Genomic DNA, 27693 nt, shown 5'->3' on the forward strand with positions numbered 1-27693 from the left:
TAAGGAGGTGGGGCTTTCTCAGAAGAGTTTCTTTCAGCCTTTCATCATAGAAAGCAATGGGGTGTAGGGGAATCAGCCATTTACATTGTCCCTAAGAGGATCTTTCCTCATTGGTGAATGTATGGCGGGGGCCCCAATCACCTCTCAATGAAAGTGGGAGGTACCATTTTTGAAAACTCTGCCTCTGATGGTAAAGTCTACGTATTGCAAACCTAGCTCATCAGTGAGAAAGGTTCTAGTCCAGCCCTTTCCCTGCTGTGTTAGCTTTCTGCTTGCAAGGATAGTCGGAAGGGTATTAGATAGATAGATCCACCCTGCTAACTGGGTAAGAGGCACTTTCTAAGTGGGTGCTCCTCTTTTATTTAGCAGAGGGAGAGTAACTGGCCCTCCTCAACCCGTCAATGTCCTTTCTGTCTGCTGGTGTTCTTTTGCATCTTTTTAGCTTGTGAGTCCTTTTGGGACAGGGAGCCATTATTGGTTGGTTTTCTCTGCAACCGCTTTGTGAGCTTTTCGTTGAAAAGTGGTATATAAATACTGTTGTTAATAATTACAATGATGGTGATGATAGATCAGTCAGTCAGTCAGTTCCCCAGCTGCAGACTGAAGGGAGGAGGTTCATTGGACTACCTCAAGTCTCTGTCATGTCCTTTATACCTCATTGTGCTGCATGCCCCCCTCCCCATTGCTTAGGACAGTGATTGTCAACCTTTTCCATGGCACGCTGACAAGGCACTAAAATGGCCAAGGCACACCACCAAGTTTTTGACAATTGACAAGGCACACCATGCTGCCAGTGGGGGCTTACATCTCCCATTGGTCCTATTAATAAATGACTTTTCCCCAAATTCCTGTGGCACACCTGTGGACCACTCACGGCACAGTGGTTGAAAATGGCTGACTTCGGGATTACTTAGGAGAAAAAGTTTACTTAGGAGGGCAGGCCAAAAAGAGACTGCCGACACTTGCACGCTACGGTGAGGCTCCCTGCAAAACTTAGTGCCTTGCCCCCCCCTCTAGCTACGCCACTGAAGCCGGCTGGATTCGAACTGGCGACTGCGCTTCGTTTCGGCCGCCGCGATCCTTTCCGAGCTGCCACCTTTGAGCGCTCGGCGAGGACGTGGAGACTCCTGGCGCGGCTCTGCGCCTTCGCCTTCCCTCTTGCACAATAGGGGTCGCCAGACCGGTCATTCGAACGGCTCCAGTATCCTCCCAGCCAAAGAAGAGGGGAGGAGAAGGAGTTGGCTTTGAAAGTTGGCCGGAGTCGCCTTGAGCTGGGAGTCGGTCCTTCTCCGCCTGGAGCCATCGGAGCCCCTTTCCGCCTGGGCGCAAGATGCAGCGAGCCTGTGGGAGCCTGGCACCAGCAAGCAGGGGCCCCAAAGGTAGGACTTTCCCTGGAAAGCTTTCTTGGTGGCTCTTGCCTTTGCACAGCAGCTTTTGTTGCTCTGGATTTGGCAGCCTTCAAAGCTGGGATGGGATCCTGTTTGGAGCAGTGATGTGTCAAACCAGCTCCACTTCCAGACCTCCCCCCTTGCCTCTCTCGGCACATTCTTCCTTTCCTAGGCAGGGACAAGAAAAAAAAAATAAGAGCAAAAAAAAAGAGAGTTTCCTTTCCCACTTGGCCTGCTTATTTTCCAGTTGCCCTGCTCTGGAATCCAGTTCGCTTTCTCCCCAAACTTTTCTCACTGGGGCTCAGCAAAGGCTTTGCCAAGGCAAAAAAACAAACAAACAAAAAAAACCAGGAGGGGAGAAGGAGAAGCTCAGCTTGGTCTGCCTTTGATAGCAAGCCACCCACTGCAGAGCAGATGGAGAAGGAGGAACCTACTGGGTGAAAAGTAGATGCCGGGATGGCTCCCAAATGTGTCTTCTAGGATGTATGCAAAGATGTATGGAGGCCACACAGCACATATTAACTTGTGTGTGTGTGTTTGTGTTTGTGTGTGTGTGTGTGTGTGTGTGTGTGAGAGAGAGAGAGAGAGAGAGAGAGAGAGAGATCTGGGCCTGCAGGCTGTTTATTTTGTGCTGCCTTTTGAGTGTGCCTTCAGTGTGGTTGCATGACTAACCAGACTGCTGGAGTGATTCACAGGCTGCCTTTCTGGGTGACTGCTCAAAACAAGTTGTGAATCAAGAGAGATGTTTTGACTCAGCTTCCCAGCCTCCAAGTTAATGCACTCAGGATTTAGGGAGAGTTAATTTACAGACCTCAGTCTCTCCTAGCCTGTATTCTTTTTCCATACAAATCCATGATAAGTTTCCATTGCAGGACAGAGGTAAGCCTTGGGGGTTCTGCTTGCCAAGACTTGATGCTAAGAGGTCTTGCCAGTTACATCCTTTTCTCCACCTCGTTTGCAGACATGTCTGATTCTATGGCATTTAGAAAATCATTACAACAGGGATGTCATCAGGGAGTTTCTAAGATCCTAATCCATGTTGCAGATTTACTTATCACTCATATCATTCTTAAAACTGCCATGGTTTCCTCCAAAGAATCCTGGGAATTGTAGTTTGGTGATAGTGCTGAGAAATCTCTGGGAAGCCCCTCATAGAATTACAGTTGCCTGGGTTCCATAGTGTAGCGCATAGGCTATAATACATTGGGAAGGTCCAAGGCCCAATCTTTGGTAGGGCTGCAAAAGACTCCTGACTGAACACCTGTTATGCCACTGTCAGTCAATATAAATATTCATTCATTTGTTCATTTTCTAGATTTTTTAAATCCTACTTTTCAACTAGGAGTTGCTCGCCAAAAAGGAGAGTTCAAAAACAGTACATCAAACAGTGACAGACGTGATGATAGCAAACACAATTTAGATAAACACAAGATGCAGAATTAGGCCATTGGTCTGTCGAAGGCAGGCAGCAGTTCTCCAGGGTTCCAAGAGGAATTTTCCTGGGCATCTCCTGAACTGAATGTGAGAACATGCACAGCAAATGCTGTACTCTAGCCATTGCCCTCCCTATATGCAGTGGCGCCACTAGGTTTGGGAGCCCAGCCCTAAGGACTTCCTCTCATGGAATAGGTGGGACAATTCCCCAGGTAGCGGATGTACCATTGCCCTGTCTCCACTGGTTGTTTTTTTTTAATTTTTGCTATAACGTTTGACAGAATAGAGATATTTCAACACCGTTTGTTTCATTGCATTCTGCATGAAATTATGCATCAATTGATTTACAAGTATAACATGATGGTATTATTTGAAAATACAAAGATTTTAAAAATTTTAGCCAGCAGTGATGTGTCATCCACCCCTGCATCACCTGTTGCGGCCCACACCCCCTAGCAATGTCACTGCCTCTATGAAAGCAGGTTCCTATGTTCATATGAGGGAAATAATGTTGTGACAGTTTAATAGTGCAACCCTACTGTTTATTCAGAAGTTTCACTGTAGTCACTCGCAGGAAGGATTGTAGCCTGAGTCTCTCTTATCCATATGTCCTGTTGTCATAGAAGAGGGGGGGGGGGAGGGGAAGAAACTGCCCAAAGTTGCATGGTGAGTTGGAGGTAGAACGTGTTTTAAAGCAGTGGTCTTCAACCTTTTTCATGCCATGACCCCAATACTTAAATAAATAAATACAGTATGGAAACTGGGGACCCACCGTCAATCTGCTCCTCTCCCAGGACCCTATCCTCTCACCTCTGCCTCTGTTGCTGCCCACTCTCCGCCCCCACAATGCCTTCCCAGCATTGTTCACTGTAATCAAATATTCTTATTAGAGAGAACAGAAAAAGTGACCATGAAACCTGGCACTAGTGAAAGCTATTTTAGCACAATTGCTAAGTACCTGAGCAGACTAGGACACAATCTCCTAGTATCTGGATGGGTACACCAGATGCCTCCCCCTTTACCTGGTGGTGTTCTAGTCCAGTCATTCATTCCCGTAAGTTGCTGCAACCCCATAACTGAGACTGCATCCTACGGTGGGGCAGCAGTCATGGAAGCCTCCTCAAGAGGTAAGGGAACGAATGTTCCCTTACCTCAAGGCTGCAGTGCAACTGCATCAGTGCTGGAAAGTTGGACAGGATTGGGCCCTTAGCCAGCATTTCCTATCCGTGTGATCAACTTCCCAGAACTCATTCATTTCGCAGGATCCAAAAGGATCTGAGAAAAAGCTATTTTTTTTCTTAACAAATTCTTATTGTCATTACGAATATCCAATCCAATCAATCCAGTAACCTTTATTGGCATACATATATAATACATGTGGCAACAGCCAGTTAACAAGAGAAAACATAGATAAAACAGGGTAGTGTAAAAACAGAAATTGATGCTATAAAATAGGGTACGGAACATTATCTGTAGTAGGCTTAGCAGATAGACTAGGCGTACTTGGAGGACACTGAAACTAAGAATTTAGAAACCATCTCCCTTATATCAATTGTACAATCACTGAGAAAATTTTTTAAATTCTCTAGATCAGAATACCCATCTCTATTAAGTATCAACCGTTCCAAATAAATGGAATGGGAACTAGCATGACAGGGACAGTAAAACAGAATATGTTGGATGGTTTCAATTTGACCTTGATTGCAGGGGCAGATACAATCTGCAAAGGGGAACTTACTATACCTCCCCTCTGTGACCATGGATGGCAGCAGATTAAATCTTGCTAAAGAAATTGCTCAATTGGATTGGTCATAAAGGAGAGATATGATGCCATGAAACCATGATATAATGGGATGGAAAAGTTAAGGGGGGAACAACTTCTCAAAGCCAGTTCGTGGAGGTTTTGGGACTCAATGTCCAGCACTCTTTGTTTTATAATCTTATAAATCACTGGATAAGAGTGCAGGCCCAGGAAATCGAGTGAGAGTCCAATTGTTTTGATTTTTCCCCTCACCAATTTATCCCATTTGAAAGAATCAGATTCCGATAGCATTAGATGTAGGAGGCTTCCAGGCTTCGAGTAGTAATATATTTTTAACCAGTAACATATGGTTAATGCTCTGGTTATTAGGACTGATTGCCCTGTCTCCCAACAAAATGCTGCGTAGGGCGCACTTCTGGATAGGCCCAGAGTTGCCCGCAAAAAATTAGCTTGTACACACTCCAAGTTATTCTTTATTGAGTTAATCCAGATAGGGCAGCCGTTAAGGAGTTGTGGCAAAACCTTCGCATTGAGAATATGTATTTATCTATGCTTTTCACAGAAAAGGTTTACAAGGAGAAAGTCAAATAACTAAACGGCTCCCTGTCTCAAAAGAGCTCTAATCTAAAAAGATGCAGAAGTTAGTTGGCAACCTTCAGTCTCAGAAGACTATGGTATCACGCTCTGGATGGTGGTTCTGCCACAGCGTCTAGTGTGGCTGAAAAGGCCGATTCGGGAGTGACAATCCCTTCCACGCTGGGAGCAAGTGTAGTGTGTCCCTGGTCTGTCTCCCTGGCTGTGGGCCTTCCTTCTTTGCCTCTTTGCCTCAGCCTGTTGGCGAAGTGTCTCTTCAAACTGGGAAAGGCCATGCTGCACAGCCTGCCTCCAAGCTCAGAGGCCAGGGTTTCCCACTTGTTGAGGTCCACTCCTAAGGCCTTCAGATCCCTCTTGCAGATGCAGAAGAAATACCAGCAAAGAACCACTAGAAAAGACACTGTGCTAGGGTGAAAAGGAAAAGTTACTCTCCCCCAGTGGCATAACTAGAGAGGGTGCAAAGCATTAAGTTTTGCAGGTAGCCTCACCACACATGCAAACAGCCTCTCCCCTTCAGAGCTATTCCAGGCTGTGCCCAGAATGCCTCTGGGGGGAGGGGCTGTTTGCACGCCATGGTGAGGCTCCCTGCAAAACTTAGTGTGCACATTCTAGCTTCTAGCTATGCTATTGCTCTCCCCTTGCTAAATATAAAAGGAGCACTACTTGAAGAAGTGCCTCTTTGTCCGGTTAGCAGACCACATCCGGGTGCAGTGGGAGGTACCACTTTGGAATCCTACCTTATAGGAAAGAAAAAAATGCCTTGCAGGTGGAACTTGAGCACACCAGGGAGAAAGGTTTAACTGAATCTTCACCTTCTTTGCCATTTGCTTTTTATGCAGAGGTATTAACGGCAATGCAAGAGAGCATTTTAAAAAATGTGCTGAGGACGGAACATGGGTCAGTGGCTGAGCACTCATTTTGCATGCAGAAAGGGCTGGGAAAGATCCCTGTCTGAAGCCTGTAAAGTTGCTGTGAGTTGCTTGAGGACAGAACGTCCACACTCTTCTACTCTCTGTAGAAGAGAGTAGGCAGGAGGTCTAGTCTAGAGGGTTGAGCCTCCATTTGCCTGAAGATAACATCCGAAGGTTGCCAGTTCGAGGCCACCGGCACTGTGCGACCTTGAAGCAGCTGACAAGCTGAGCCGAGTTATTCCATCTGCTCTGAGCGTGGGAGGATGGAGGCCAGATCAGAACGAAACATCTGAATTGTTGTAGCTCTTGAAAGATAGAGCCTTCTTTCAATTGTAAAAATCCCTACGGGGATTTAAATTAGCCTGCCTATGTAAACCGCCTTGAATAAAATCTGAGGAGAAATCTGAGGACCGAGAAAGGCGGTATATAAATACCTGTATTATTATTATTATTATTATTATTATTATTATTATTATTATTATGTATTATGCTGTAGTCTAGTTTCTTTACGTTAGTTTGCAGTAAAGGGCAGTGGCATTGATAGTGGGGTGCGGGGATGTGGGCTGTACCAGGTGACGCACATAGGAAGGCCACTCCACTGCTGGCCAGAATTTGTTATATCTTAGTATTTTCGAATAAACCATCATGTTATATATCATTCAATGTGTAATTTGATGTAGAATGCAGTGAAATAAACAGTGTTGGAATATCTCTATTCCATCAAAAGTTGTAGCCAAAAAGCGATCGGTGTGGGGCAACGGTACATCTCCACACTCACCGCTCAGAGTGTTTGCATGGGAGGAGGTCCGTCATGGGGGTGACGTGCTGGCTACCCACACAGAGTCTCTACTGGTACAGGGTGCTTGAAATGTAAAATGTCAACAGCCTGTGTACAAACCAGCTGGATCAGAGCATCCTGTTTTAAGATGATTTACAGCCCCGTCAAGTTCAGTGGCTGAAATCAAATATCTTGGCTTAACTGCTTTTTGGATCAGGGCAGTGAATTCAAAAATGTATTAGTTAGGTTGAAATGTTAAATATTCCAAAAATAAACTGTAGGTTTGTTTCCAGTGCCAACAGAAGTTTTCAGTCTCTTGTTTCAGAGTTGCGAGAAATAGAGGTAGATAAGGACAAAAGTCCTACTCCAAAGCTTACTCCTACTCTGAAGCTTCCTGGCTCTTTATAATTACCAATGGAGTGCAGACAGATAGGGGCTGGCATAAGTTCATACCAGCTGAACTACAACCAGTTCATATATGCTTGAGAGGTAGCCCCACTGAACACAATAGGATTTGCTTCTGAGTAAACACACTTAGTGCCCAGTTCTATCCAATTTTCCAGCATCAGTGCAGCCGCAATCCAGCTCACAGGTAATGGAACAAACGTTTCCTTACCTTGAGGTGGCCTACAGGACTACCTTCGCCACCGCAGAGTGCAGTGTGCAACCCATTGACATGGCTGCATTGGCGCTGGAAGATTGGATAGGATTGAACCTGTAGGCAGCAACTGTTACCCTGCACATGCCGGATCTCATCTGATCTCGGAAGCTAAGCAGGGTCAGGCCTGGTTAGTACTTGGATGGGAGACCGCCTGGGAATACTGGGTGCTGTAGGCTTATACCATAGTCTTTCGAGATTGAAGGTTCCCAACCATTTATAGGATTGTATTGTGACTGCTTTTGCCTGAACTGAGATTTGAACTGGATGGAGAAAAATGGAAATAAAGGAGTTTGTTTGGATCATGTTGACAAGAAGGAAGGATTCCTCTTGTAAGATCAGACTGAAGATTCCTGTAGAGGAAAATTTCAAACAAACTGTTTGCAAATTGATGGTTTACAAACCCTTCCCCCCACCCCCGTACCCGCGTATATAATATGCATCAACCAACTGAGGATAACGCTTCATGCATCTGCTACATCTGTCTTGTCACTCTGTGTAACGTGTCATGTTCTTTGATGGGGCTGTACAACTAATAGTCAAAACATTATTTGGCTCTCTGGGCACTGGGCAAATCGGTGAAGCCATTCATGAAACCACTACAAAAAGAACATCCCATGCAGAGTTCACCAGATGTGTGAGTTTGCTGCCTGGACTCAATTCAGTCTAAGGGTCCCTGGTTTTTGAGCACTGCTGGGCTATGCTTTGAAAATACTTTAGCCAAGTCTCATTGTTAGACAGATGTTTTTATTTATTTCGGCCACAATATAGACTAGAATGAAAGTGCTGGTAGAGAGGTTGGCCACCTCCTATACACCATGCATGTGCATTCAGAGGCATTGAGCATAAGAACATAAGAACAGCCCCACTGGATCAGGCCATAGGCCCATCTAGTCCAGCTTCCTTTATCTCACAGCGGCCCACCAAATGCCCCAGTGAGCACACCAGATAACAAGAGACCTCATCCTGGTGCCCTCCCTTGCATCTGGCATTCTGACATAGCCCATTTCTAAAATCAGGAGGTTGCACATACACATCATGGCTTGTAATCCGTAATGGATTTTTCCTTCAGAAACTTGTCCAATCCCCTTTTAAAGGTGTCCAGGCCAGATGTCATCACCACATCCTGTGGCAAGGAGTTCCACAGACCAACCACACGCTGAGTAAAGAAATATTTTCTTTTGTCTGTTCTAACTCTCCCAACACTCAATTTTAGTGGATGTCCCCTGGTTCTGGTGTTATGTGAGAGTGTAAAGAGCATCTTCCTATCCACTCTGTCCATCCCCTGCATAATTTTGTATGTCTCAATCATGTCCCCCCTCAGGAGTCTCTTTTCTAGGCTGAACCTTGCTAGAGAAAAATTGCGAATCTAAATGATCTTCGTCTCATCCAGAGAGTTCCTTACTCATAAATCACATTGATTTCAATAAGAGAATTAAGCGTGTGCTCAATTGTCATTGGGTGGTGGGCGTGGTGATGCACCATTTCCCCGCCCTACTGGTTTTTTGGCTATAACTTTTGATAGAATAGAGATGTTTCAACATGGGTTATTTGATTGCATTCCACATGAAATTACACGTTCAATGATATATAATATGATGGCATTATTTAAAAATGCCAAGATTTAAAAAATGTTGGTGAGTAGTGGTGTCACCCCCTCCCCGTGTGTGTCACCTGATGTGGCCTGCACCTCCTGCAACCTCCTAGTGATGCCATTGCTTGGAAGAATGCTTATGCCACAAGACTCTCTGCTGTTTTTGCTGCAATGAACTAGGCCAAATCCTATCCAAATTTCTAGCCCTGGTGCAGCCATGCCAATGGGGTGTGCGCTGCATCCTGTGGTGGGAGAGTAGTTATGGAGGCCTCCACAAGGTAAGGGAACATTTGTTTCCTTGCCTTGGGTCTGCATTGCAGCTGCACAGGCAGTTGAAAGTTGGATAGAATTAGGCCCTAAGGCTATAGTCCTGTACACAGTTGCCTGCAATTCAGTGGGATTTCTTTCGATGGACACATGCGCAAAATCACACTGTAGCACCACCATTCCTGTAGAATATTTATGTTGCCACAAACACCTACAGAAATAAACCTACATGTTTGCATAGTTCTAAATGGCGAATTATGCAAGAGAAAGGGCGACTTGATAGCATCTGCAGAGGCTCCATTACCTAAATCCCATCTGTATCTTTCCAAATGTTTCACAGCCTGGAATGGCATCATTTGAATCTGATGCCATCAATCCTTGTGAGAAAATACTATCCAAAAGTTAAACCATCTCGCAAAAATGCCACAAACGGAAAATGGTCTCTTTGCTCTTTTGAAGATCTTGCCTGATTCCAACATAACTGCAAGCAAAGCCGAGAGGGAATGTATAGTAATTGGTTTAGCAAATGAACATAGAGACAAAATGGACAAGTTCCCCCATCAGACATTCCTAAGACTTTGGATTCTGGGGATAGTTTGAGAGTCAGTCTCTGCCAATGCTGGCAAACTCCCCCCTCTTCCGATTTCCTGCTGTGCATTCCAGTATCTTTCATCTATTGGAATCTAAAATGTTTATCTCTTCTTCGTCTTCCTTAATTTCATTCTTTCCAGACCCCTGGAGATAGGCATATCTCAAAACAGTTGGGAAAACGGAAATGGGCAGGGAGGGAGGGCCAGCATGTGCCTTTAAAAAACTTCAAAGCAATTCTATCTATGTCCCTGCATCCCAAGCCTTCACTTGCATATACGCTGCCTTTAAAAGGGGGTTGGACAAGTTTCTGGAGGAAAAATCCATTAGGGGTTACAAGCCATGATGTGTATGCGCAACCTCCTGATTTTAGAAATGGGCTATGTCAGATGCAAGGGAGGGCACCAGGATGCAGGTCTCTTGTTATCTGGTGTGCTCCCTGGGGCATTTGGTGGGCCGCTATGAGATACAGGAAGCTGGACTAGATGGGCCTATGGCCTGATCCACTGGGGCTGTTCTTATGTTCTTAGTACCCCAGCCCTCGACATGTTCCCTTGGAAACAAGAGATGTTTCACATAATGCATTTTTTTGGTATATGCAAGCATCTCCAACTATTCTCATGTACTGATACGGAAAAGAGAAACGTGTGCACCAGGCTTAAGTACACGCTTGCCTGCACACTGAAATGTGGCTATTTGTCTCACAGAAGTTAATGTGACAGGTGGTAATTGTTGTATTGGGCTATATAGATGTTATTTTTATTAATGGCCTAGCAATCTCATTTGTACATTTACAGGCTTAATTACTGTACTATAATTTTGGTTGCGCATATACTCTTGACATGACAGAAGCACATTATATTGTGGAATATGACCAGTGCGATCATTGCTCTGAACATCATTGTTTTCTGCTCGCAGACATACACAACGCTGTTGCCATACTGGCCCACGCCCTTGAATTTTTTCTAGCATCTTTGCTCCGTTAAATTTGACCAGTGTTTATTTTTTGTGCCTAGAGATGCATTATAATCACTCATTCCATGCCCAGCCCCTCAATGGATTTCATGTCTGTGAATCATGTGCTCTGAGAGTCAAACTCGATTAAACGTTAAACATATAATAACATCTGCTGCTTGTTTATAAATGTCCTCAATGGGGACCCAGTGCAGATTGGAACCACAGCACAACAGGAAAGCTGTTCAACCTGTTCTCCTTCTTGCCATTTTCCTGCACAAAATTTCCCCAAGCTTCTATTTGTCCCTGGAATCATACATCATTCTCTTTCTTTGTCCATCGTCAACCTGCCAGCATCCTCCCTCTCTCTGTCTAACTCTCTGCCTATACTTCCAACTTAAAGTAGGTCTTTGGATCAAGGAGCTCAATCCTATCTACAGCCCCACACAAGCAATGCAGCTCAACTGGTCTGGCAGTGGTGTTGCTAAGGGGAGGTGGGGGAATTACCCCAGGCTTGATGCTTGAGGCCCGGGGAGGCTGCTTTGGAAGACCTGCCAAAGGCCTTACAAACACTCCTCCAGGTTTTGTGAAAACCGGAAATGCATTTGTAAGGTCTGTGGTAGGCCTTCTAAGGGTCGGGGAGTCCGTGCACTGCTTCTTTGAACCTCAGAAAGCCTGTCTGGGGGAGGGGGGGTGTAAAAAATTTTTTTGCCCCAAGTATCAGATGGCTTAGCTACACTACCACTATGGCGTAGCTATGGTGTAGGTACCACTTTGTCTTATGGCGGGGCTTTTGGCTGCTTGAGGTCTCCTCAGGGTAAGGGGGCATTTGTTCCCTTGATCCAGGATAAGCCCCAGCAGCTGCAACAACATGAGCCTGCACCAGCTATATAATCGGTGGAAGTTCACATTTGATCTGTGCAGATGGATCAGGCCCAGGAAGGGGGGTGGATATGGTGCACACCAGCACCACTGATGCCACCTCCCTCCACAGCCCAATCCGCCTACCCCCCTTGTCTCTATCCTCTGCTGCCCATTCAACCCTCTCACCATGCTTCCCCCACCCCTGGACCAGACTTACCTGGTCTGGCAGGTGTCCCTTCGACTGTGGGCACACACAGGAAGGCTCTGTCCTTGCTGCCAGCATGCCTGCTGTCTGTGCTGTCAGAAAGTGCTTTGCAGTGCTTTTGCCACAGTGTGACAGTGGAACATGTGTTCCACCAACACAGCAATTGAATAGGATTGTGCCATTAGTCAGTCTTTTCCCAATACATGTTTTAAAATATTACATGTCAAACAAAAATAGTATGCTACCCCAATGAACTGCTGACATTGATTTCCAATTGGTTGACATTCTTTAGTAGTAGCAAAGTTATTGTTAGTGGTCCTAAATGACCACCGTTGTTGCTTCCATGTTGTTGTTCCTATAGGGTGCATGTATTGGAAATAACCTCTCCCTTATAACGTGTGTGTGAAAGGCAGTATGTATATAATTTTTGGCCCAGAGTGATGCATTGGGAAGCTAATATACATAGTATCTTCTTGTGGTTTGATGTCTGTGCTTGATTTTAAACATGGATATGCTGTGGTTCGTGGTTGTTAGGAAGCTATAACTGAAAATCTGATCCTGTAATCCTAGATATACTAGGTAGGTCTACCATGCCTCCTTAGGAAAAGAGCAAAATAGCCCTTTGCACATGCCCAGGAGAGAGAGAGAGAGAGAGAGAGAGAGAGAGAGAGAGAGAGAGAGAGAGAGAACATTTTCACCCATGGCAACTCAAAAGTACAAAAAAATCATGTTCAGCTGTAGGACCATCAAGTTCATAATAGCAAGAGAGTAATAGCATTACTACACTAAAGGAACCAATGACCTTAATTTAAGCTATTACTGCAAAGCTGGACCACCCACCACCCATGGTACTTTTCAGACCATAGGACACCATAAATAGAGAGCCGACAAATTCCAGAAAGGTGCTTATTTATGAAACAAACCGCTTGAACCAATGTATGTGAATGGGCCAACAACCTTCCCTGCCACCACAACCACCAGGGAGACAGGCTAGTTAAAATTTCTTCCCTACCCAAATATAGAAGTCAGACCATCAGAGTGAAAAAAAAATGCAACCACCAAGTCCTACCAAGATAAGCTTAATTGCCTGTATCTCCATGCCACTGGTTAGATTATTCCTGACTGTGGTAGTCTGCTGTCTGGTTGTGATCTCTAAGAAGTTGAAGAAACTGAGCAAGGAATTTCAGCAAATAGAAAAGGCTGAATAGACCAAAGAGTCTCATTGCCCATGGAACTGAAATCCTAAACAGTTTCTTCATCTCAGGATAACACAATCCAGGCCATCAGGTTTCTCTGGAATCCAGTCTGAGTAGATTCTGAGTAGACTCAAATTGAGTCAACTCAAACTGGAATCCAGTTCAAATTGTCTTTCCTAGTTCCTTCCATGTTGGAGCTCCAGGATGATGGTTGTTTACCAAGACAAGTCCTCTGAGATATTCTGCCCAAGCGGACATGATGTTATTTGTTAGTCTGCTCCCTAGTCTCTGCAATTAGAACTGATTTAATTTTCCCTTTATGAATATGTTAGCCACTGATTAAGCCACTGATTAAACCTTGGCTTTAGGCTGTGATGGATTGCTCCTAGCTAGAATATTTATGCTTGCTTAGGTCAGGTTTTGTTTATAAAAAAAAACAAAAACCCTTCCTGTGAAACCATAAGGCCTGACTTTGCATTGTCTTTTCACCATATCCAGCCTGACTCTCAGTCACCTTCTTTCTCAGCCAATCTCAGTCCATCTCTTCCAGCTTGTTCAGTCTTGACTTTGCCATTTTGTACCATTAAGTACTTTGTTTGCTGCATTTAGGAGCTCTTCACTGTTCCGGTTATAGTTTCTCTACTGTTGATGTATGGTTAACCAAACGTGTGGGACTGGATGGCTCACCGGATAGACATTCAACCTAATATGCATTGAGGACAGAATGCAAGGTGCTCCACTGACATTATCCACCCCTATTAATCCTCTTCTGCAGGGTGATTCATGTCTGTTCTCATGATTTCATCAGAAGTCCTGGGACTGTTTAATATCTAAATGTCTAAAATCATGACATTCACAATACATTCTGAGAAACTTTTCTCTTTACCATGTTTCCAGACCCTGAGGAACAGTTTCCTCATTTATCAACAGTGAGATCTCATCTGATCTCGGAAGCTAAGCAGGGTCAGACCTGGTTAGCACTTGAATGGGAGACTGCTTAGGAATACCGGGTGCTGTAGGCTTATACTATAGTCTTTCGAGACTGAAGGTTGCCAACCAACAGTGACCAAGGCAGGCTTTAGACCGTCTTAGGTGGGAGTGGGGTGAGGGCACCCCCCCCCCCCCACAACACTACAAAGCAGTGGTTCTCAAATGTTTAACACCAGGATCTACTTTTTAGAATGAGAATCTGTCAGGATCCATCGGAGGTGATATCATGCTGGAAGTTACATCATCAAGCATGAAAATTTTTAACAATTCTAGGCTTTTAAATTTTTAACAATTCTACCCGCACTTATGCAGGAGTAAGTCCCATTGACTATCATTGTTAAAAGCATATACGTAGTAGCCTGTTAAAAGTATAGATCTGTGACATATCCCCAAATGCAGTCACATACCACGGTAGCATCAAGTCTAATATATTAAAAATAGAATATTGAAATGAATGGGGACCCACCTGAAATTGGCTCATGACCCACCTAGTGGGTCCCAACCCACTGTTTGAGAAACACTGCTACATGCTTGGTGCATGTAAAGAACCAGGCTTCTGATTCATGGGAACCAGTGCCTTTTGAACCAGTGCCCTGGATGAACACTTAGGCTGTTGATTTTCTCTAATCGAGAAAACAGAATTGATTGGTCCTATGAATTGATTGGTCCTACTTTATGATACTTTATGATACCATGCAGGAAAGAAAACAACACAATTGATTTATCTGGGTGCAGGTAATTCTTTGACCTGATCCCTAAATCTTTTGAGAAAAATGGTTGGCAATCTTCAGTCTCGAAAGACTATGGTATAAGCCTATAGCACCCAGTATTCCCAGGCAGTCTCCCATCCAAGTACTAACCAGGCCTGACCCTGCTTAGCTTCCAAGATCAGACAAGATTGAGCACATTTAGGGTAACAGTTGCAACTGCTCCAGTAGACCATCCAACCACTGTCCACCTTCACATGTGCAACTCGAGGAAAATAATGGCAGAGGCACGGGGGAACTCTTCAAAGAGCGGGCTCCTCTCCCCAACGGAAAAAAATAAGAGGTGTGACATTGTAGCAACCATTTAGGGTTGTGATTGATGGAACACTCTCAGGTGCCACACTATTTAGATCAGAAACTAGAGCCATGCTAATGAGTCCTCCATATTGGCAGCTGCTGTTCAGACAGAATGCCAGTGCAGTAAGTCATGCTGGAAAGGCAGGAGGAGGCAAAGGAGGAGGGGAATGAAGAGAAGAAGGAGGGAGCTGGCAGAGGCCAAGAGTTTATTAAACTTCAATTTAACTGCTGTTGAAATATGCTCCTCTAACTCAGGGCAGCAAAGGTTAATGGAATCCTGTTTGTAGATGTTTTATGGTGCTCTTCTGGGATACATATAAAAAGACTGGGGCATTTTGAGTAATTTAAATAAATATTTGTTTAGACTGTGTAAGGGGCACTGGGAGTCATCAAGCATTTCTCCCCCCCCCTCTCTCTCTCTCACACACACACACATTTTTTAAAGACTTAGAATTATGCATCTCTTATGATGCATCTAATAATGCAATCAGTATTTTTTTTTTAAAAGGGATCATTCCACGTCCTGTCTAGTTGGGTCCTTAAGAAAAGGTGGCTTCAATCCAGCACATCCATGCAAAAGCCTACTGAAATAGCGAGCTCAGGAGGCCCTAACTCTGTTCAGGACTGTGATGACAATCATTTAAATTGAAAAATCTGCATCGTTCCTCCTACACTCCATTTTAAGACTTAAACTACAAGCAGTTGGGCTCCTCCAACCTGCCCAGTTTCCTCCCTGACTGCTTTCTTTTGGCTTTGTTGAGTTTCCAGCTTAATAAGGAGTTCTGGAGAACTTGAAAGCTTACTACTTGCAACTGTATGTCATTGTGGTCGGTCCTAATAAAGATATTACCAGATTGTGGCTTTTGAGGTTTTTTCTAACAGGCCACCTATGATTTTTAGGCACAAGTAGCAACTGAGGAGGTCAAGAGCATGCCGACTCAAATGCAGAGGGAACTATTAATTATCAGTGTGTCTTGTTACTTTTCCCTTAGTAATGCAAGAAATTAAGAATACAATGCAGCAGAAATTAAATACATTTAAGTCCTACTTATCTTACTGAGAGAGACTGATTCTGTTGTTGAAATCAGTGGGATGTAAAAGTGCTGTACTTATCTTTAGTTGGATCATACTCCAAATGATTAAAATGAATACTGTACAATGAATCTTTCTGGAAATAATTAATGCATAGAAACGGCATCCTTAGGTGTAACTAGATTTCTTTGGTTTTCACCTTTTGCATATGTCTCTTGATTCTGGCAATGCATCTGAATGCATCTGAAATCAGTTTCCAAACAAAATATTGTTCCTTATTATTTATGAAAACATTGAGAAATATTTTTGTTTGGAAAAAAAAATGATTTTATGTACTTGGTTTGAATCAAGAGTCGAATGCAAGGTGCAGGCCAAAGATTGCCAGTTTGTTCATTCTTAGTGGAGAGGAAGTCCCATTGAATGCACTCTCCAGGATGCAGGGATAGGATCAAACCTGACAATCAAAAGTTTAGAAGACTTGCACAACTTCCTGTTGATTGTCCTCACATTGATTACACCAGTTCCACGGGCAATACACATACTTCCCTAAGAGGGCAGCAATAATTAGCACTCACAAGCCTATGATTAATAATCAATTATTAGTTCATTAATTAAAGGTAAAAGTAAAGGTTTCACTGTTGTGTCTGACTCTAGAGGACGGTGCTTATCTCTGTCTCTAAGCTGAGGGAGTCAGTGTTGTCCGAAGACATCTTCCGTGGTCATGTGGCCAGCATGACTAGGAATGTATAATACCCTATTCACAGGAGTTACGTGCTATAGTAAGAAAAGGGTATGTGGCAACTTGAGTCTCTTCCCTCTTAAGGAGAATGCCCATTGGTTTTGGTAATATTGCTAACCCAAACTTTCCTGCAATCAATTGCTGCTAAGGTAGCACATTCAAGTAGAAAGGAAATCAATGTGGTGATTTGTTGTTATGGTGCTTTATGGCTGCTTTTCTTTGGCAATGAGCAGTCTCAGAAAACAACCTATAGCATGTATGCTGGAGTCAAGGCTCAAAATAATGCTTTTAAGAGCCCAATCCTATGCATGTTTATTCAGAAGTCCCACTACAGTCAATGGGGCTTACTCCCAGCTAAGTGTGGATAGGATTACAGCCTAAAGAAGCAAATATACTGCAAAGGATTGTAGATCCATGCTCAGATTTAGTGGTTTTCAGAGTCCTTTTTGAAGTATGCAATGGGTGTAATTTGCAATGGTTATTATGAGTTGCCTGGCTTTTTCTGAAACCAGCCAAACAACAACAACACAGGGTTCACATTGAAACAAATATCTCCTTTAGAATAGCAGTTTCATCATAATCTGATTTTAACCCTTCTTGTTCATCACACGTTATTAGTATTCTTCATAAAAATGTTCCATCATAACTCAGACAACCCTTCCCTGGGTGGCATTTGTAGATAAGAAGGTGTCCATAGGCAGACACCATTTACCAAACAGAATATGATATTTTGTAGCGACAACAACAACAACAAAGCAGGATCTCACCACATCTCCAGGAAAAAAGATCTCATTAAGAACATAAGAACAGCCCCACTGGATCAGGCCATAGGCCCATCTAGTCCAGCTTCCTGTATCTCACAGCGGCCCACCAAATGCCCCAGGGAGCACACCAGATAACAAGAGACCTCATCCTGGTGCCCTCCCTTGCATCTGGCATTCTGACATAGCCCATTTCAAAAATCAGGAGGTTGTGCATATACATCATGGCTTGTACCCCATAATAGATTTTTCCTCCAGAAACTGATTGATCAGTACAGCCAATAAGATCTCATTCAGAATGATATTGGTTATGATGCAAGGTGTCACTGACTGACCATGCAATTCACAGCCCTCCTGAGCTGAGGAGCGGCACCAAAATGGCTGCCACTGCATCCTATACATGCTGGGCAGCCACTGGCATCTCCTCAGTGTCTCCTCATTTGTCCCTTTTCTCCAGGTAAGGGTGCAGGCCATGCAATGAGGCCGCTCAAGTCTGTGCCAGCTATTTTGCCAGAAGAGCTTTGCCGATCCCACTACCTTTCCACCATGGTTCTTCCCCCACTCCCTGCCCTCCCCCTGCCCCAGAATGCCTCCCCCTGCCCTGACCGATCTCTCTGCTTCCTGGAGCTCTTCCCTTGCTCCAGGTGGTATGCAACAGGCCTCCTGCTGGCACTGGGCTCAGCACAGACCGGCGCTGAGCCGGGGCCAGTGCTGACCCTGCGCTGAGTGTCATGGATGTACCTTATGGCACATTCACAACATTTAGCACCAGCGCAGGGCTGGTGCCAAGAGCTCAGGATTGGGCTCTCAAGCAATTGTGGAAAATAAGAAATTTTTTTAAATAGGGGTATTGAACAGAAAGCCAGGCTTTTTAAGGGAGGAAAAAATAAGAGTAAAAAATATTGCAAAAACCAAGAACAGCAGCAGCCCAGCAGCAGTGGGATTATTGATATCCTGGAAGTGTGATATTTGCCCTTCTAATTTAGGCACCAAATCACTTTGCACTCATGAAGATAGCTGATAGCAGTATCATTGCCTTTCCTGTGGGTACATATTTTTATTTATTTTATTTTTCACATTTTTATACTACCCTTCCTCCAAGGAGCTCAGGGCTGTGCACATGGTTCCTCCCCCCCTTGTGTCCTCACAACAACCCTGTGAAATAATTAAAGCTGAGACATAGCCCCAGGTCATCCAGGAACCTGGATCTTGCAGGTCTAAGTCCAGCTCCCAACCACTACACCATCCTGGCTCTCTATGATCTCTGTTTACAGATTCTGTAGTGGTTTTGCGGTGTTTCAAAACACTGCAAAACCTATCTGACCAGAGACAACAGTGAAGCAAAAGACAGGGCTTGTAGACCACAGCACCAGACCACCTTTAAGTGTCAGACCTTTAAGTGAAGAGATCTTCACTTTAAGAGAGAGATCTTGGGGTGGTGGTGGACAGGTCGATGAAAGTGTCGGCCCAATGTGCGGCAGCAGTAAAGAAGGCCAATTCTATGCTTGGGATCATTAGAAAAGGTAATGAGAACAAAACGACTAGTATTATAATGCCGTTGTACAAATCGATGGTAAGGCCACACCTGGAGTATTGTGTCCAGTTGTGGTCGCCACATCTCAAAAAGGATATAGTGGAAATGGAAAAGGTGCAAAAGAGAGCGACTAAGATGATTACTGGGCTGGGGCACCTTCCTTATGAGGAAAGGCTATGGCGTTTGGGCCTCTTCAGCCTAGAAAAGAGACGCTTGAGGGGGGACATGATTGAGACATACAAAATTATGCATGGGAAGGATAAAGTGGATAGAGAGATGCTCTTTACACTCTCACATAACACCAGAACCAGGGGACATCCAGTCAAATTGAGTATTGGGAGGGTTAGGACAGACAAAAGAAAATATTTCTTTACTCAGCGTGTGGTCGGTCTGTGGAGCTCCTTGCCTCAGGATGTGGTGACGGCATCTGTCCTGGATGCCTTTAAAAGGGGATTGGACAAGTTTCTGGAGGAAAACTCCATTATGGGTTACAAGCCATGACGTGTATGTGCAACCTCCTGATTTTAGAAATGGGCTATGTCAGAATGCCAATGCAAGGGAGGGCACCAGGATGCAGGTTTCTTGTTATCTGGTGTGCTCCCTGGGGCATTTGGTGGACCGCTGTGTGATACAGGAAGCTGGACTAGATGGGCCTATGGCCTGATCCAGTGGGGCTGTTCTTATGTTCTTATCTTCAGTTGAAGCTTTGACTTTGGACAGCATTAGTCTTTTTCAGACACAGTCTGGGGAAAGACAGTGTGGAAAAGAATGATGCTGATGTAGCCCTAAAGTGGAAATAACGATCATAGGCCACAATAAATAACAATCATAGGCTACAATAAAGTTGGTCATGCTTTTATTATTTTGGATTATATTGTACAGCTGTTGTATGCAAACCAGGTTCTGTTCAAAGCATATTGGCTGATCAAAGGATAACTCAAACAGAGGCACTTAGTGAAATAGCTCTTAAACTTAGCAATACAAGTCTGGTACTGCTTCTGTACAGTGTGGTCTTCAGCATTTATCCTGCCTGTTTGATTCAAGCTTCATCTGTGTGCGAGCTTCCCATGTTTCCGCCTTGATATTACAGTATCAGAGTAGTAATGTAGGAAAGTGAGAACCTAAGAAGAACAAAGTGACCTTCTTTTGCCCACACAGTGATTTGTGACATGAAGTACCACAACAGACTTTCCAGTATTTCAAAGAAGATTAAAGGAACAGACTTGTGTATTTGTAGTGCCTTTAGCTTCACATCAAGGATCAGTGCCCTATCATCCCCTTCACAGCTTATTCTTCTGCTATAGGTTGGATCATTTAATACACAACAGTCCATTCTACACTGATTTAAAAACAAAAAGTGTATCTTGGGCTGCAATCTTATACATACACATTTCTGCCTTAAATTCCACATCAAATGATTTATAACATGATGGTTATTTTTGGAAAATATCAAGATTTTTAAAATTTTGGCCAGTAGTGATGTCACCTCCCCATCCATATCACCCAGTGCGGCCTGCACCTGAACCCCCCAGCAGCACCACTGTTCCTGGGAGTATGTTTCACTGAACACACTGGGACTTACTTCTGTGTAGACATGCCTAGACTTGTACTGTTGCTTAATACTATATAAGAAAACCCCATAATTTTCCTATAATTTGTTGTTTATCAGCAAGTGAACTTTGATTTTTGATGGTTAATAGTCAGGCAAAAAGGATAGACTTTTTTTAAAAGAATGCTCCCCCACAACGGTACCATGCTGTCACTGATGCTCTTGTCCCCACTGCAATGATTTTTTTTAAACAGTCATACAGTTTGACCCTAAAAACACATTGAAATACTAAGTGTATCCAACCTCCTAGGAAGGTCCTGTATGTATAAATATATACCCTAATGCATACTTAGATAGTTTTAAACTTCAGATTTCCATCAATAATGGAATGTCAGTGGTTTCCAAACTTTTTAGCACCAGAACTCACTTTTAAAAATGACACTCTATCGGGACCCATCAGGGTTTACCAGTCTTTAAAAAAGGAGATATAGAAAGAAATATTTTATTTTATTTATAAGTAATAATAACCAGAAAGAGACCCTCAAACATTTATCTCCCTATATTTACCCATGCTTGCAAACTACAGGAGCTCAGCTCCTAGCAGTACAGTTAGCAGCTACCTTGCAAACTGCAGGAGCTGAGCTCTTTGCAGGGTAATTTGCAGCTACAGTAACCCTTAGGCAACCCACCAGAAATCAGGTTGTGACTCACCAGTGGGTCCTGACCCACAGTTGGGAACTACTGGAATAAGTGGTTTCATAACCAATAAGTGGTTATATGCTATGTTTACCAGTGAAAAGTTTCATTCTCAGCTATTCATAACAACAGAAACAAATGCATGTCTTTGTTGTTTTTAAGATCCTAATGTCTCTCTTTAATTGAGTTGGCAAACAGTGTTGCCAGATTTCACTACAGATTTCACATAAAGTCAAAAAAACATCCTGACATTGTGGAGTGCCCTTTAACATCCCTGAAACATTGCCTGTACTCTTTCCATTAGTACAATGAATTGGACCAGTCTTACAATCCAATTTGAAAGCTAAGAGCCATCTGGAATAGAAGAACCTGATGCTCAAAAGGAAACATGCAGGACTGAACAAAAGACTAATGGCACAACACCACAACCTCTGGAGTCCTGATGTTGTGCCGGTACAGCAGTGAGAGTTGATGCTCCTGCCCCAGCCAAAAACGCCATCATTGTCTCTAGTGCAGAAGTGTTGTTCAGAGCTGTGACCTGGCATAGAAGTGAACCGGATGAGGGAATGCTGGAAATGAATCACTTATGCCCTATTCTTCAGACGTCCGCTACATTAGCACCATGTCTCATGAAGTGAGCAGTTATAAGGCAATTCCAAGATGTGGTATCATAGCTAAACACAAAGCTGTAGAACAGAAGTACAACCTAGAGGCTTTTGGAGTTGGCATCAACTTCCCATAATCAGAAGGAACAGTTCCAGTTCCTGTCGGCCAGAACTGGTCAGAAGAGATAACTGGAGGCTTACGGTATCTTTATAATATTTGCTTTATTCAGGCAGAGCAATACATGGAGGTAGAAAGAACAGCCCTTCTGTAGGTAACTACAGGTTACATCCATTTCCCAGAGATGCGCTCCTGCACCCTGAAAAGTGCTGCTAGCTCCTGTCTGTCTGTCTGTCTGTCTGTCTGTCTGTGTCGTTTCACTTCCATTCCTGGATCTGTCTGCCTGGGGGAAGCGGTAGGCTCTTTTTACACTCCCACATGGATCAACTTTAATGTCTCTCCTGTCTCCAGAGAGGAGGTTTCAAGGGAGGTTTTGTATTAAGGAAGCATTAAGGCCCATGTGTTAAGGCCCATTGAGAAGCATTAGCTGTTTTCTCAAATACTGCGCCAGGCATAGTGAACAGGCATTTTCCCAATGAAACTTTACCAAAAGATGTAAATAGCTTTTGAACGAGAGGAGGATTGTGTCAGGACAAATTCAGCTAACAAATACAGCAGATGGATGAGAGTTATCACCAATGCACGGTAGTCACAGAAGATTCTTGGACATGATAGGAGAATAAGGATGTTACACACATAGGTGAAATGTTGATCTCTGAAATGTTGATGGATGTGCTGAAGAATGTTTGCTCAGAAGTTCACTTCTGAATTCAGTGGCATGTAGTCGCAAGTAAGTGTTCATTACATTGTTGCCATATGTGATTGTTTTTCCCCTCATTTTTACTGATGGCATTTTCATGTAAAATGCCACCTGGTGGTTGTATTTGGTAATGGTTACAGTAGAACCTTCCGATTAAGCTGATGATTACTGTATTTCTGGTTTCTTATGAATGTCACACTTAGCAATCTCTGAAGCCAAGCCGTGTTAGAAGTCAAATTATAAAAGCAAAAAACCCTAGATTTTCTGGGAGTTCAAAGACTCAGATGGCAAAAAGGTGATCCGTTCATTTCCAGTGTAAGAGTACTGCTTTCCACTTGTTGACACACAGTTTTCCCGTCAGAAAATGGGAAAACTCCTTTCTGCTCTTTCCATCCTCATTAAAAAAAACAACACCAACTATTTAAAAACAATGCTTCTAAAGGTGGGCCTGTGTTTAAAATTCATCACTGGCAGACAATGATTCAAAAGGAGTAGGATTTCTAAACCATTTCAGCCACCCCACATGTTTTGTAACTGGTAGACATGACACTGGTAACCTCACTTTATAGACAGCTCATTATCAGTATTGCAATTTTTGCCAACCTTCCCATCTTGCCTGATTCAGCTACAGTTGTATTTACACACTTATCTGAGCGCAAGCCCCGTTGACTGTACAGGTGGGGCCTCAGTATCCACGGGGATCTGTTCTCTGACCCGCCACAGATACTGAACACTGTGGATAAGCAAACCCACAGTTTCAGGCTCTTAAAGCTGCGCTCCAGTTGCCTCCAGGAGACTTTATGAAGCTCACAGATGCCGCCCGCATCCGCCCGCGGCCTCTGTGGGTTTCCGCAAGGCCATTTCAGGTCAGAAAACACCACTTCCGGTTTTCCTTGGGAAACCAGAAGTGACTTTTTATGCTTTTTAAGGCATTTTGAGGCTTGGGGTCTACAGAGCTTGCGTCCTGAGTACACTTCTGTACTGCAGCGTGTCATGGACTCTTCGCTCACAACAGGAGAGGAAACTGAGCGCTTTCCACATGCGCTGCCTCCAACGCATCCTCGGCATCACCTGGCAGGACAAAGTTCCAAACAACACAGTCCTGGAACGTGCTGGAATCCCTAGCATGTATTCACTGCTGAAACAGAGACGCCTGCGTTGGCTTGGTCATGTCGTGAGAATGGATGATGGCCGGATCCCAAAGGATCTCCTCTATGGAGAACTCGTGCAAGGAAAGCGCCCTACAGGTAGACCACAGCTGCGATACAAGGACATCTGCAAGAGGGATCTGAAGGCCTTAGGGATGGACCTCAATAAGTGGGAAACCCTGGCCTCTGAGCGGCCCGCTTGGAGGCAGGCTGTGCAGCATGGCCTTTCCCAGTTTGAAGAGACACTTTGCCAACAGTCTGAGGCTAAGAGGCAAAGAAGGAAGGCCCATAGCCAGGGAGACAGACCAGGGACAGACTGCACTTGCTCCCGGTGTGGAAGGGATTGTCACTCCCGGATTGGCCTTTTCAGCCACACTAGACGCTGTGCCAGAACCACCTTTCAGAGCGCGATACCATAGTCTTTCGAGACTGAAGGTTGCCAATACTTGAGGCTTGGGGAGGGCTTCCACAGGCCTCAGAATGCCTTACAATGCATCAAAACGTCAGTTTCAGTTTCCCTCAAGAAACCGGAAGAATACCCTGAAACGGCCATTCTGAAGCCCACGGGCAAATACACACAATCCCTCCAGGATTCAGAAAGCCCTTCAGAGGCGACTGGGTTGGGCCAAGTCTGGCTCAACATGGGTCCAGGGGACCTGTTTTGAGCCAGATTGGTGGAAAGACAATCCTCATATACCGAAGCCCCAACCCTGGGCAGTTGGTGGGCCGCTGTGAGATACAGGAAGCTAGACTAGATGGGCCTATGGCTGATCCAGAAGGGCTGTTCTTATGATCTTAATGGGATTTACTTCTGAGTAGACATGCATAGGATTGTACTGTCAGACTGCAGGCCTTAGCACACTTACAGAACAATCCTATGCTCAGAGATACGCCCCATTTCTTTCAATGGGACTTACTCCTAGGTAAGTGTCTATGGGATTGCAGCCTTACTGGAACATTCTTGCTGAACACAGTGAGATTTGCTTCTGAGCAAAAGCACGCATTGCACTTTCAGTGACTCAGGGAAGGCTGCTTATTTATTTCCACACTCGTCTGAGTTGGTCCAATGAGAAATCTCATCTTTCTTATCTTGTATCTCCTAATATCTACACAGCAGCTGCCATCTGTAGGAGCACAAGAGCCCAGCTACAGAGCGGAGCTGAGGTTTTAATGGTGTTTGTCTGTGGGGGCTGACTGCACAGAGGCAGGACATATGCTCACACATGCAGCATTTCAGCTCAATTCTTGGCATTCCACTGTCTAGGAAACAAGGCTATATGTTGAAAGCGCAGTAAAAGCCTTGCTCCTCCTGCCCTCCATTTCCTATGTCTTTTTTTAACTATCATACTGCTATTTGCTTCCTTTGCATTATTTTGTTTGTTTGCTAGATTTTTCATGGCTGGGTATTTTTTTTAACCTACCTTCCAGTCCCCAGGGTGGCTTATGACAAACCTAAAATCCAACATAAAATCAGATCATGTTAAAGACAAAAGAACAGCAAAAACCAAAACTCTGCAACGGGGGAAGCACAGCACAATAAAATATCTTCATTAGGCATTGATTTTTAAATGCCAAACTTCATACAAAAGACACAAACAAGTTCCTATCTCACACCTCCTCTGGGGTGAATTTGCTTACAAAGGGAAGGGTATTGCACCACTTGCATTTCGACAGTGCAGCGAAAGGGATATGTTTTAATGGGGGAGTGTATGCTTTGCATGCAGAAGGTCCCCAGTTAAGCCCTGCAATTCCCAAGGACTGGGAAAGACCCTTTTCTGAATCCTACAGAGCTGCTGTCAGTCCCAGTGGCAATACAAGAGGATACAGGTCAGGGCCTAGGAGAGGGGGGTAAAGGGGGTAATTTGTACCCGGGTCAGAAAGGGGGCCCAGCAGCCAAAGAAGGGGGCCCAGAAATTTCCTGGGATCTTACATTTTCCAGTCTCACCCAGACTCACTGCCCACATAGGATGCTGAGGGCATTACCATAGGCACATGACTGCGACTACTGCCACAAGCCATATATACCAGGCCCAGGAATGCATACATTCCTTTACAGTATCACATCTGGAAGGAAACTGACCTACTACAGTAGCTCTTTGGCTTGTGGATCCACTAACCATGAAGGAGTGTAGAGGAGCTCAGGGACACAGCTGTGGGAATGCATCTGTTGCAGAAGTCAGTTTTGGTGTACACAGGACACTTTCCATTCTAGTGTGAGCCTAAGTACAATGATACCAACCTCCAGCTGTTGCTACTTTCCCCCTGCCTGTTTTGCTCCCATTCTGCCCACCCCTACTGCCACCTCCCACTCCGTTTCACCCCCTCCCTCTTTGGGAAGGGGCCAAAAAGAAACTTTGTACCCCCTGATAAAATTCCTCTCGGGGGCTCTGGTGCAGGGGGTGCAGACCATACTTTGCGACACCCTCACTGGGACTAAGTTGGGAGAGAGATGGGTTCAGATTCACCCATGAAATTCCCTGGATGACTGGGACAGTCACTGCTTCTCAGCCTAATCTACTTGCAGGGTAGTTCTGAGGATAAAATGGCAACTTGACGCAATGGTTACAGTGTTGGACTTAGACCAGGGAGACTTGGGGTCATATCCAAACTCAAGTCACAAAACTTTCTGGGTGACCTTGGCCCAGCCAGAAACTCTCAGCGTAATCTACCTTAAAGCGTCTTTGCAAGGATAAAAGAGTGATGGATGAGGCATGTGTGCCACCCTCAAGTCCTCAGAGAAAGGGTGGAACAAAAATTAAATGGGTTCTGTCCTGGATCTTTTTAGAAGCTAGGAATGCCTCTGATTTCAGTTCAAAGGAAGAGTCCCTTAGGAAAGGAGATTCAAATTAATTGAGACAGTGTGGTGTGGTGGTAGGCTAGGTGGATCAACACAACTTGGGTTTAGTTCAGTTCCTCACTTGGCCATGACTTTCACATTGACTGGGAACATGAATTGGAGAGTCAAAGGAAACCAGGGGCAGGGGAGGCTAGACAAGATGGTTTGTGTGAATTTGATCCAGTTGTGGTCTTTAGTTAGGAATGGCTTTAGTTAGGAATGGAGCCTTCATGTTCAAAGGAAGTCTACCTCTGAAAGAATACCAAATGCTGGGGACAGAGATAAGGTGTTACCTTCACTCTCTGTTTCTAATCACTACAATGTATGGAGGTGCCAGAAATCTGGAAACTGTTCTGTTAATTCCAGTCCAGCTGTGTGGAAAGTAATCGCTATTCTGTGGTGACGAAAAGGCAGTCTGCACATGTTCTGAAACACTCTTGAGCATTTCATACGCCCTCATGTTGCAGTCTGGAGCGGGTTTGGTATGGTGGCCAGACTTGGGGTGAGATCCAGGTTCATATCCATTGCCCTTGGGCTCTGCCTTTCTCCTTAGCCATTGCACTCATATGTAATGCAGCTGCAAGTGTGATGTGCAAGACCTTTAGCTCTGAAGTTTTAGCAACAGGTCCAGCCACCCAGATCTCAGTGACTTGTAATCCAGAGACAATTAGGCAGCATAAACGATCATATATACGCCAACAAGACAGAGGAGGACAAGATGAGGTGTG

The 27693-nt window shown here is 44.4% G+C and overlaps 1 protein-coding gene and 1 pseudogene across 1 annotated transcript in view; both read left to right on the forward strand.

The window, feature by feature from the left end:
* The window catches only part of ALX4 (ALX homeobox 4), an 85661-nt gene that overhangs the window by 14342 nt on the left and 43626 nt on the right, over window positions 1–27693 (forward strand). The gene's annotated exons all lie outside the window — the stretch shown is intronic.
* On the forward strand, window positions 7585–7704 carry LOC136637109 (5S ribosomal RNA; annotated as a pseudogene).

This window comes from Tiliqua scincoides, chromosome 1 (assembly GCF_035046505.1).
Source record: "Tiliqua scincoides isolate rTilSci1 chromosome 1, rTilSci1.hap2, whole genome shotgun sequence".
NCBI lineage: Eukaryota > Metazoa > Chordata > Lepidosauria > Squamata > Scincidae > Tiliqua > Tiliqua scincoides.